We start from the raw sequence: 12343 nt of genomic DNA, 5'->3' as shown, positions 1-12343 counted from the left end.
TGTGTCTGAGAGCGCTGAGTGTCTCCATAAATTATCATAGTACATGGAGAAAATTTGGGATGAGGAAGACAGGAAAATGACTTCAGCATTCCCCACAGAACAAAATTGAACCGTCTTCTTAGGACTGGAAGCAACTGGAGAACTTGAGTTCATGCAAGTACGACCCAGCCCAGATGCAGAAATAATGAGAAGCAAAGCACTTTCCTGAACCAGTTGGAGTAGAGGCCAGAGTGGCAAGTAGGTGGTGAATGGAGAAGTATCTTTCACCTTGGAGAAGAAGGTGAAAGATACTCCCTGTGTTAGGTAGAAAGCACCAGGCAAGAAAACTCCAAGCACAAGGAAAGGGAACAAGCCTTGAATTGGAAACAGTTTAAGAATTACAAATATTTTTTTTTTCTTTCAAGGGAGCAAGGTATAACAATGATAGATAATAATAATTGGCACCCACAACAATAAAGTCATTGCTCTGTTCTGTAGAGCACCTTGAAATGTTTATGTGTGAAAATTGGCAGTAGGAGATAAATACCTAAGGCAAATAGAAGGATAGGAATTGAAAATTTGGAAGGGAGACAGAAAATCCAAGGAGCCTCAGAGCTGTGTGGAAGGAGAAAGGAGAAAGGGTAAATTGGAGCAGGAAAGCAGTGAAAAGCAACTTTGGAAAACAGAAGTGTAAATAAGCATGTTTAGATTGTGTGGTGTCTAGTCCTCCCTCACTCCCCATGTAAAGTCTTCATAAAGGTCTGCATTGCCTTCAGAGCTTTCATATGGATATTTAAGAGGGAACCTAGGGATTGTCAAGCTATATGTCTCAGCCCACCTACTACAATACATACAGCACATGAGGATGGAGGAAGAAGCACAAAGGCCCATGAAAGAGTAAATTCCTGGAATCTGGAGATTAGGGGTTCGTTAAGCCATGGAGCTGGAGTTTTATGGCAATCCCACCTAGATTTCATTGGGCAGGAATGACCCAGCTAATAACTTGATAATATTAATCTATATCCTTATAGAAGGGTTAATCAATATTTTAGCTACATAAAGGATTGCATGCATTCTTTTTCATTGTTAAAAAAAACCTAAACAGAAACTGAAAAGTAGAAAGTGAAAGTCTCTAATCAAACCTTCACCATCTTTCCCTCCTCTCGGTATCATCCTCAGAGGTATTCACTGCTATTTATTTGATGGATTTCTTTCTGGAGCATTTTCTTCTCATTAGCATACCTATATTCTGCAAACTTTTTTTCATATCTATGACAAGCTCATTTTTTTCTAATAGTATTATTTCACAAAGAGATTATAAATGTGAAGTTCTGTACTTTCTGTTTCAGAATGTTGGCTGAGTCAGAGAGGGCAGCCCTCTTAGGGATGGTGATCCTAAACTGGACTCATGGCTGTGTCTCCAAAGGATGGGAAACACTCTTTCTATATTCTGAACAGAACAATTTTTGTTAATGCCACTTAATGGAATACTGCCACAATGTAAGTCTTTTCTAATAGAATGATTGGAAACATGGGCGCAAAGAAGAGGGAACATTTTTCCCCTTTCTCCACTTGGGTGGAATCCTATTTTCAGTTGTGACTCTGGATAGAGTGGTGTGCCTCCTAATCTCCCTTGAGGCTGCTATTTATATTCTCAGAAAATTAATTAGGGAATCTGTCATTGCCTCTATTTCCCTGTTTGAAATTAGGAGTATTGGGAGGATGACTCCTTCATTGAAGTTTTAGAATTGCTTAACCAAATCATTCTGCCTATAACTTCCTCTTTAATGTATGCATAAGAACATGCAATAAAAACCTGTCTAAATAAATTTAAAATATTCTCCTTTTCAATAATCATAAAATAAATATTCTAAGTGAAAACATTATGTCAGAGTTTAGTGGTCAGTGTTTTGTTTTTATTAGTGGTACATAAAATAATCATGTATCTTACAATTGATAGCATCTTAGATTTAATGAATCTGGTATTTCAAGCCTTCTTTGGACCTAGAGGGCAGGCATGTGGACCAGCTTCCTGCAATAAAACACACCTATGTGAGATCTGACCTATGTGAATAAACAGGCTGCCATTTTTGGAAGCTTGAGTGGTAGCTGATGTGGCTGCTTTCTGGGCTGATTGTGCCAGACAGGGGTTCAAGAAGCATCCCAGAAATTTGATTCTAATTTGTTTTTTCAGCAACTTGATTATTCTCTGAGCTATATAACATCCTGAAACAAATTTCTTTTATGCAGAGATGAGCCCAAGTAGATTTGCTGTTTGCCCAGAGTCTCCCAAAGGAATGGAAAGGCCTCTTTGGAGGGACAATTCTCAGCACACCATTAGCTGTCAAGCTCAGCAGATCCCACAATTTTCAAATTCTGGTGATGGGTTCCTGGGCAACTAAGAACTTTAACCAATATATGAATTACACTTGAGAATATAGTTCATAATAAAAGTGCCAGAGAAAGGATACTCAACGCATAAATAATTCTGGGTCTTGATATTCATTTGGGAAAAAGCTATATTTGAGTCCTACCTCACACTATACATGAAATAAATTCCAAGTAATGAAAAATTTAAATGTACAAAATAAAATTTTTTAAAAATATAATAATAACCAGCATTTGTGAAAGTATAGAGAATCATGCCTAATTTGGTGGGGATATCAAAGAACACAATTTCATTTTTGTAAACAAATTTTTATTATCTATCAAGATATTACACACAACTCTTTGTAGCAATGATTTTACTTCTAAAATTCCTACAAAAATAAAGTACAAATTTAGAAATATTTCTACATAGAAGTATTTATGACCGCATGATTTGTTAAGGAAAACAGAAAATGAATCAACCTATGGAACTGACAATAAGGGAGCTGTGGAGTAAAACAATGGTATGTCCCATAATGAGATATTCTGCAGCATTGTTGAAGAATGGGCAGATCTCTATATGATAGGCTTGATGGTTATATATGATATAGTCCATTTAACATACGTAGGAATGTACACATGTTGAGAATGTTTGCATGCACTAAAATCTTAAAAGATACTCAACAATGATCATCCCTGAGGAGGGGGAGACCGGTAGGAAAGGGATGAAGCTTGGTAACATTTTATTCTATATTGTTGGGATTTATTACAATGAACATTATTGCTTTCATAATTTAAAAAGCAATAAAGTTTGAAAAATAGAAACAGCTTCTTTCAAAGCAATATAAATATTTTTTCTGCTTCTATTGAAGCAGAACAATTCTTTCTCCTGAGACTCTTAGCTATAGATTCACTGGAAGTGATTAAGATTCTACGGGACATTTTTTCTGGGAGAATGAACACACCAGTCCAGTTCAGGTAGCTATTGTTCAGAGCACTGTTGCCAAGTCTGCTTAAATAATTTAGAGTCTCCATCTGGACTCAAACACCCATTGGGCTGGAGCAACAAACTTACCCATGTTTTCATAGGTTAAGCCACATCATTCCTTAAAAATACACGTGTGTGTAGTAGATTTGTACATATAAACAATGGGAAGCAAAACATTTTCCTCTTTCTTGTTTCATTTTTCTAAACTCCATTTTAACCCACATCTGGCATTTATGAAACAAAAAGATTTGGTAAAAGCAGAAAAAATGGCCCTAGATCTATGAGATACATATTAGCTATAAATGAGGTAAATAGTCATCGCTAGAAGCATTACCGTATTTAGATATCTTCTTGTAAAGCAATAGTCAACTGCATTACAGAACCAACCCAAGAAAAGTAAACCTACAAGTAGATAAAGCTGAAGTTTGTTTTGACACTGAGAAATCTGACAGTTAAACCTGACAGTCATTGCAGAACAGATCAGAGTATTTTTGAGACAACGAGGTTGAACTGACCTCCAATTTATTCGAAGTTGTTAAAACGTATCTGTCTAAAACTTCTGGCTGACTCTTTTCTTTTCTTTTCTGATATTACATTATGAAAGTTCCCAGATACCAGAAATTATATTAATCATTTTGGTTAAATAATATTTTTTAGGCAAATTAAATTCCCTCTTTGTTAGCTATTTAAACATTGTCAAGTGCTATTATTGCTAAAGCACAAAGTTAACCATTTCAAAGGTATTTACTTTATATTAATTTTGTATGATTCCAAATTATTATATTAAGGGTAATATTTACTTCCTGATTCTCTAAAACATGATTTCTCCACATTCCCCAGATGTTTAATAAAAGAATATGAAACATGTATTTATTTCATTTATATCTGACATTTATCTAGCAAAAGAGTTCCTAATTATAAATTTAAAATAAAGACAGATAAAAATTTCTCCTATATCTCTGTAATGCTTTTCCATGCAAAATACTTGTGGGAATTAAAGCGAACACAACAATCAGAACAGATTACTACCAGAAGAATAAAATTTGTCATTATGAAAGCAAATGTTATAGCTTCCCCCTAGAGAGAAATCATGATTTAATGTTTACATTTTAATCCTTGCTAAATATGCATCCTTGTTTCAGAGTAACGGCAATATTCTTGTTCTTACATTCACATTCCCTGACTCCTCTTCCTTTTGTGCCATCTTGGTCAAATCTTTTCTTTTGAAATAGAAAGATGAAAGATCTCATTAGCTCTTATGATAGATTATGTTGCATCTTCCCTCCAAAGTAGTTTAAATAAACTGTTAACCCAAAGGATAGATCAAATAGAGGGAATTTTAGATACCATTCTATAAGTTTCTAAAAGAGAAATATGTGCATATGTGAATAGGTCCTTTTTCATGAAAGATTATGTCAAAAACACAAACTTGTGACTAGGAAAAGATACTAAACAGTTATTTATTAGTACATTAATATGCACTTACCATATCATATTATTTGGTTTTATTAATATATAGCATGTACCTAATACTCAATAACACCAACAAATATCTTTTGAGAACTTATCATGCAAGACACATGTGTAAAGAAATAAAGACCTAATTCCTATTCTCAAAAAGCTCACAACCTAAAGAGGAAAAAGACAAAACTAGACTATAATGCAGTTATGTGTGTCATAATTGCAAGTCAATTTATTGCCTTGATAATGACTAATAGGCAATAATAATAGCAAATACTTATCTAGTAAATATTATGTGCCAGGCATCTACTCACAATAAAGAACATCCTTACCATTACATTCTCCATTTTATAGATGACAAACTTAAGGCAAAGAGGTCAGGTAATTTTTCCATTGCCCCAGAGCTAGTACATAGCAGAGCTGTGACTGGCAATGGTGCTATGGAAAGAAAGAAGCTGACTAAAGTAACTTAGTAATAGTGTTTGACTTGATACTCTAGTTATAGAGACAAAAAAAGAATTGTACAAAACACTGTACTCTAAATGGTAAGTCTGTTTCTTACAGAGGTACATGTTAGCAATCTGAAATTATTTTATATGTGTACTGGAACTAAACAAATAAGTAAGTATACTGTAAATGATGAGAGTTCCTCACTGTCAGAGATTTCTACTCAGCGATGTAAGGTTACAACTATGCACAAGGGGCATGTTAGAATGAATCCCGTGAGGGTGGCTTGGAATTGGAATATATATAACAGTTCATCTTATTTTAAGGTATATATTTTAATACATATATGTATATTTAAATCTATACACATAGATAAATAGATTAGTAAATAACCCAGAGTATAGGAAGAGAAGGATAGTGGTTTTATTGTGGAGAAATCTGACAGGGACCACCTGAACTGACGACCAAGATTAACATCATCAGTTGTAAGACATATTGATCTCACTTAGCTCTGATACAATACACTAAAAAGGGCACATCTCCTCTGTGATTTTCTTCCTCAAAATTCATATTCTCATTCTAATCATTAGAAAACATCAAATGAATCCAAATGAGGTACATTCTACACCTGACTGGAAAGTCAAGGAAAGACTGAGAAACTGTCTTAGGTTGGAGGAAACTAAGGAGGCATGACAACTAAATGCAGTGTAGTGTCCTGGATTGAGTTCTGGAACACAAGAAGGACATTAGTAGAAAAACTGGGGAACGTTGAACAAAGTCTCTAGTTTTGTGCCAATATTTAATTGTTAGTTTTGATAATTTTACCACTGTTATGTAAAATGTTAACATTAGGGGAATTAGAGTGAAGAGTAAATGAAAATTCTTCATACTATTGCAATTATTCTGTAAGTCTAATTTTTTCCCCAAAAAAGTTAAAATGAAATCCAAAAGCAAATACAAAATATGCTCACAGAAAGGTTTATAAACAAATGTTCACAGCAGCATTGCTCTTAATTGTATTTAAAAAAAAAACTAAAAACAACCCTAACATCCATGAAAAGTTGAGTGAATAAACATGTTGTGACATTTATACAATGGAATATTATTCACCATTGAAAACAGCTACAGCAAGGATCATTGTTGCAAACTTTATGCTGAGCAAATGAGACAGTCGTCAGAAAGTAACTATCAAGTAATTCTATTACTGTGAAAGTTTAGAATAAGAAAAACTAAGCTGTGATGGCAGAAAGCACATAAGTGATTGCCTGGGGCTGGTGGTAGGAGTAACATATTGACTGAAAGGAGAGAGAAGGGAACTTTGGAGGAGGATGAAAATATTTCATAATTTGATCTGGGGTGGCTTCCATGGATAATTACATTTTTCAAAACTTATCAAATCATACATTTAAAATGGGTTCATTTTATTGTATGTCAATTATATCTCAATAAAGTTAATTGAAAATTAAAAAAAAAATGATCACCAGAAGATTTAATTTACATGCTTTGTTAATTTCTCCTGGTGTGTAAATGGGCTCTGGTGCCCATTTTGTCATATTTGGCATGGTCCCACAACTATTTTTTGCAGAAAAATCCTCTGCCACCTCTGTGCTGAGATGGAGGGGCCATCTCTCCAGACAACTGTTCTGACTGACTTCTTTAGTTTCACTGAAAATTTTGATTCTGCTCCTCAATCTGGCACATTATCAAAGCCTGTGGATCTGTCCTTAGTTAGCAACACAAAATAGCTGCCTTGCAGGTCTCACCAAAAATGAAACCCTGGAGCACCCTGTTGCTAACTGTCATTAAAATTGTGACTGTGAGAAATAATTTTATTTGGAGTATTGCTAGTATGAGTAGTTATTCTGTTCATCCAGAAGTATAAATTCTTTGGTCCTCTTAGATTTTCTCTTACTAAATTGTACTTTGGCATTAGATCATTGAGTTGAGAAAACTATTAGGGAAAACACAAAACTCAATATTGTACCTACTCATTTATTCAACTTCTTAAAACTTGACTTATGACATGCTAACACTGAGGAATCTGTAAGAAATCCAAGTGGCTATGTAATGTAGGGAATGGAGTTTCTAAGTCTCAGGAGGTGTACTGTTTTAATTGAGAGATGATAGCCAACATATTTAACAACCTGTGAGGCATGGGCACTGGCCCACCAGGAGGAACACCTCCAGAGTGCTGGAGCAGTTCTTAAAGCATCCTGCTTTGCCAAATTTCATCTCTGGTTGCTGGATGATGCGGATGAGCAGAGAATACTGAGGGATGGAGAAAAGGCGTTCGAGGCAATGTCTATTTACCAATCAGTAAGGAAGTCCTTCAGCATTTTAATAACCAGGATGGCCATACTAATGCATACTCACTGAATAGCAATCCTGAATGCAGCTGAAAATATTTATTAGTATATCAGCCAATAGCTTATTTATGAAGACTGTTGGCAGAAATTTCTTTCAGAATGATATAAAGTTATATAGTTCTTAAGCATCTGGCTTTTAAAAAATGTATCCCATGGATATTCTGAATCTCAAAAATCTCTTTCTCTCTCTGGCTACTTAGAAGCTTAGAACTGTATTTGCAGCCAACTTTAGCTATGGTATTAAATATTTTAAAATAAGATACCTTGTATTCCTGCATTTGGCTGTGCTTTATTTTTATTCTAATTTCTTACTTATCTTTTGAATGCTTCTTCTCATAAATTTATTTGTACCATATTGTATACATTTCTTTAAAAACTTCAAAATTTTTAAAAATTTAATATATTTTCAATTAAATACACATATTATACACACACACAAGGGATAGGTTAACTTTATCTGAGTTGGACAAAAGAGTGATATCTGAACTGGGAATTGAAAGACAAAGGTGTTTACTTGGTAGACAGGGGGACAAGGACATTCCAGAGAGAAGTCACAGTATGTTTAAAGGCATACATTTCTAAGAACAGCATGGCATGTTGTTGAACTACAAGTAGTTCATTTTTTATTAGAACAAGTGGATGGGGAGAGGAGAGGTTTGCAGAGCCCAACTCACAAAACGAAAACAATGAGCAAGACTCCCTGAATCCATACCCAGCTCCAGCTACTACTAGCTATGTGAACATGGGCAAGTTATTTATCCACTCTGTCTCAGTTCCTCCAACTATAAAATGGGGATAAGAATAGTACCTACATCATGCGTGGTTTTAAGGATTAAATGAGTTAATGCTTGAATTCACTTAAAACAGTATTTGACTGACTATATAAGGGTTTGCTATTTTTGTTACATATGCTCTACTAGGGTAAGTCTAATTGTTATTTTGAGTGGTGAGATGGAACTTAACTCCTCTAACTCCAAGCTCAGTGATCTTTCCACCCCACCACTGACTTATCAGAAACCAAGAGAGGGGTGCAATAAAAGGATCACAGAAAAAGAGAGATAGTAAAGCCCAAACACTAGCTTCACCCCTTTGCAATTTTGCTGAAGGCTCGTGCATGCCTAGGTAGTCTGTGGTTTTCAATATTCAATAAAGCTTCATGCAACCCCTGGATCTTGCATACATAAGAGAAAAGAATATCTCAATCTGCCATGTAAAATACCAGTTCTCAAGATGAGACCAGCTTATGTATTTCAAACTGTATTTCGAGCACTTAACAAGAAAATTTTTGTTCTTCTTGTTGCCTAGAGTAAAATTCAAATCTTCAAATGGTTTTATATGTTAATCATAATAAAGTAGTTCTAATTCCAGACAAGAGCAGCATTCTCAGGTGACTTGGCATCACTAGTTGGTTAGATTGCTTCTTATCTGATTGGAGCTTTGTCATGAATTCTCACCTCTTACACCTGTTGGCTGAGGCAAAGCCACCTCAGCTCACTGACTCATGGCGCTGGAATGAAACCAACAATTGGTATTGAAACTAGAAGTCTTATTGATAACAATAGCATTGTAGACTCATGAACCAGAGCTATGGCTTCATGTTGACAACAAGTCGTGTCTAGAACATTTTTCTAGCAATTAATTTCCTGAGACACTTCTTTCTTGAATCAGAGCAAAAACCACATTTAAAACATGTATTTCTGAACTTCTTCTAGCCTCATCTATAAGTATAACATTATATTAAAAACATTAAAGCTGCGTATTCCAGACAAGTGTTGCAACTACTATAGGGTGTGCTTTTTAAAAAGTGAAACATCAATTATTTTAGTCTATTGTGAAGACAAAGCAGCTATAGAGTAAAACAAAATCTATGGGCCTAACTGTTGCCCTTATTAAGAAGGAAAACAGTCCTGCTGCAAAGAAATATAAGCATTTGGCAGAGAAGACTGCTAATCCTTCTTCCACCTCAAGACATAGCCATTTAACAAGTGCAGCCATAAACAATCTAACACCATCTCTTTTTTGTTTGCTTGTTTGTTTGAAAGTCTTCGCAGGACACATTACTACTTTGTATTCCTTTTTTCTTTATACATCATGAAGATGGTAGAAAATGTATTACTATCTGAAACAAATTACTTTTTAATTGATCTGACTGGTAATAAAATGTTGTACAATAATGACAAGTACAGTATAAATTATGGACAAAAAGCAGTCATCTGGCAGACTGAGTTACTATGGAAGCATTTATGGTCTTTTTCAAAATTTTTGGAGTAGTATATGTCAAGATGGAGGGTGGTAAAGAGTGGAATGGGTGGAGATGCTCTTCATTCAGAAGAATGAGAGCTACCTGAGTCCAGGCAGATGGTCCAAAGGTTGAAGTACTTTCACAGGTGCTCACTGATTTGGACCTCTCATGTTTACACATACATGAATTAGCATCCTTACATTTAGCATCTACCCATGCAATTCTACTCACTTGAATCTGCCCCTTTGTATACTTTGTCAGACTCATAAGTCCATAAGCCACAAGGTGTGAGAGAGTCCTGGGGTTCTCCATAGGCCCTGACAGCTATGACAATAACATCAATATTGAATTAATTTTTATAGCAAATGTCACATGCAGAATGAGAAGCATACATTCTTATGGAAACATAAATAGTGCATAGTGTCTGGCACTATAAGCATTTAAGAAAAATATATGTATTCAGTGAATGAAAAGTTCTGGACAAAAATTCATGGAATATGGGCTTAGGTATTTACAACTTAGGTATGTATGGTAACTATGTATTTCAATCATTATATAAATTAATGTAAATATACATGTAAAAGGAGAGTCATTTCTATAAAAACTAAGTTGAATGCTTTGGAAAGACTCCATAAATGTAAATCTATCAAAAATCTTTATCAATTCAGGTATATCAAGAAAACTAAAAATTTAAAGGGAAAAACATGAAATATGTCAAAGAAATTTGTACTCTACTGTCTTCACAAATATCTTTAAATTCTCCCTCCTCTTTAAGGAAACCAAATCTGAAAATTGTATATGATGAATTTTAGATGTGGATTAGGCAAGAAGATGAAATTCAAAGCAGGGAATCCAGAATAAAGGAAAAGACCTGGCACAATATAAAAATATTGACAAATTGATATTAATTTTAGAACCACTTAAATAAAAGTAAAGTATGTATTATTTTTAAGCTTCCTCAATGAAATAATTTTTTTTTCAACTAACCAACCAATCATTGAACCTGATAATGTCAGAAAACAGGGCTTTATCTCAAATATATATGAAAGAACTTTACAGGTCTTCAAGCTTTATAGAAATTTTAGTTAAGTGTACCTACGTCTGTTTTTACCAATAATTCACAAATTCAGTAATGAAGATTTCCCTGAGCACCCATGAACCGATTAGTGTATAGTTGGTTCTGAAGCCATGAGGATACATACTGTGACTTGAAAGGACACAAAATTGGAAGTGCAACCCAGAGAGCCTTCCATAACCTCAACCGCAGTGGCTTTACCAGGAATAACTAACTAACTAACTAACTAACTCTTCTCTTACTCTCTCTCCCCTCACTCTTTGTGTATGTGTGTGTATAGAATATTTAGATATATGATATGTGCATCATGATTTTGTACACCTATAGCATATTTATTTGTGTACCCGTGGTATATATATAACATATACATGCCTATAAATACACAGTCACACATCCGTCTACAGAACACCGAACACTCCACTTCCCCCTTAATCTTATTATTATAAACGCAATTTCCAGCCAACAATGTGATGTTTCAGAACCAAAATTACTTAAAAAGAAACTTCACACCGAGCTTGCACCTTCTTACAGATTTTCTGTGGCAGCGGGTTCTCAAACTTTACTCCTGACATTTAGAAAGCCTCACTGCTGATCTTAGATAATAGAACTTAACACCTAAACAATAAGTCCTACATTTTCTGAGCACTTTGAGTCTACTAATTAATCTACATAATATCCTTGTGAAGTGAATAATTATAATTTTCACAGGTTTTTTTTCCATGACACAACTGAGACTTGGTTAAATAAAGTATCTAATAAAACAGGACATTCATGAAACAATACAACACTATTATTTATAGAGGGAGAATGACATAGGACAGATGAAATGATAGTTCAATAAACAGTTATCGAGCCCTTATTATGTGCATTACAAGTGAAGGAGAAAAAGAAATCATTTCTGCACTTAATGTGATTACAGTACAGGGTGATGTGTGTGAAGAGAGATTTGTTCAAAGCACAGTTGAAGCACAAGAGTAGGAGCACTGACTGTTGTTTGTGGGTGGGTAGGAGTTGTTGGACATTTGTTCCTAAAATAACTTTAATGGAGTCTCTCAAGGAGTAAGATCTCACTTAGCACACAAACAGGAGAAGGACATTCTTATAAGAGAAACATTACATATCAAGGTACATAATGCCTCTTTCAGACAAATAAAATCATAGCAGTGCAGCAGGTCTGAATGAACCCCAAGGTTTCAGTAGAAAATTGCAGAACATATAGAAACCACATGATGAATAGTCTTTATCCCACCTATGGAATTTTAAATCTAAAATTTAAAGCTATGGAAGTTTACATAGCGGAGTGAATGACATGATCTATTGCATTTTAGATTTTCTCTGTCAGTAAGTACTCATTAAATTCATTAATTTGAACAATAAAGAGAATAAACTGAAGGGAAGGAAGGGAAGGAAGACCAGTA

Source organism: Delphinapterus leucas, chromosome 8 (genome assembly GCF_059928025.1).
Source record: "Delphinapterus leucas isolate spDelLeu-1000000601 "Yukka" chromosome 8, BTC_Dleu_Yukka2, whole genome shotgun sequence".
Classification (NCBI taxonomy): domain Eukaryota; kingdom Metazoa; phylum Chordata; class Mammalia; order Artiodactyla; family Monodontidae; genus Delphinapterus; species Delphinapterus leucas.
The sequence above is the reverse complement of the archived record's forward strand: the minus strand, read 5'-3'. Positions refer to the sequence as shown.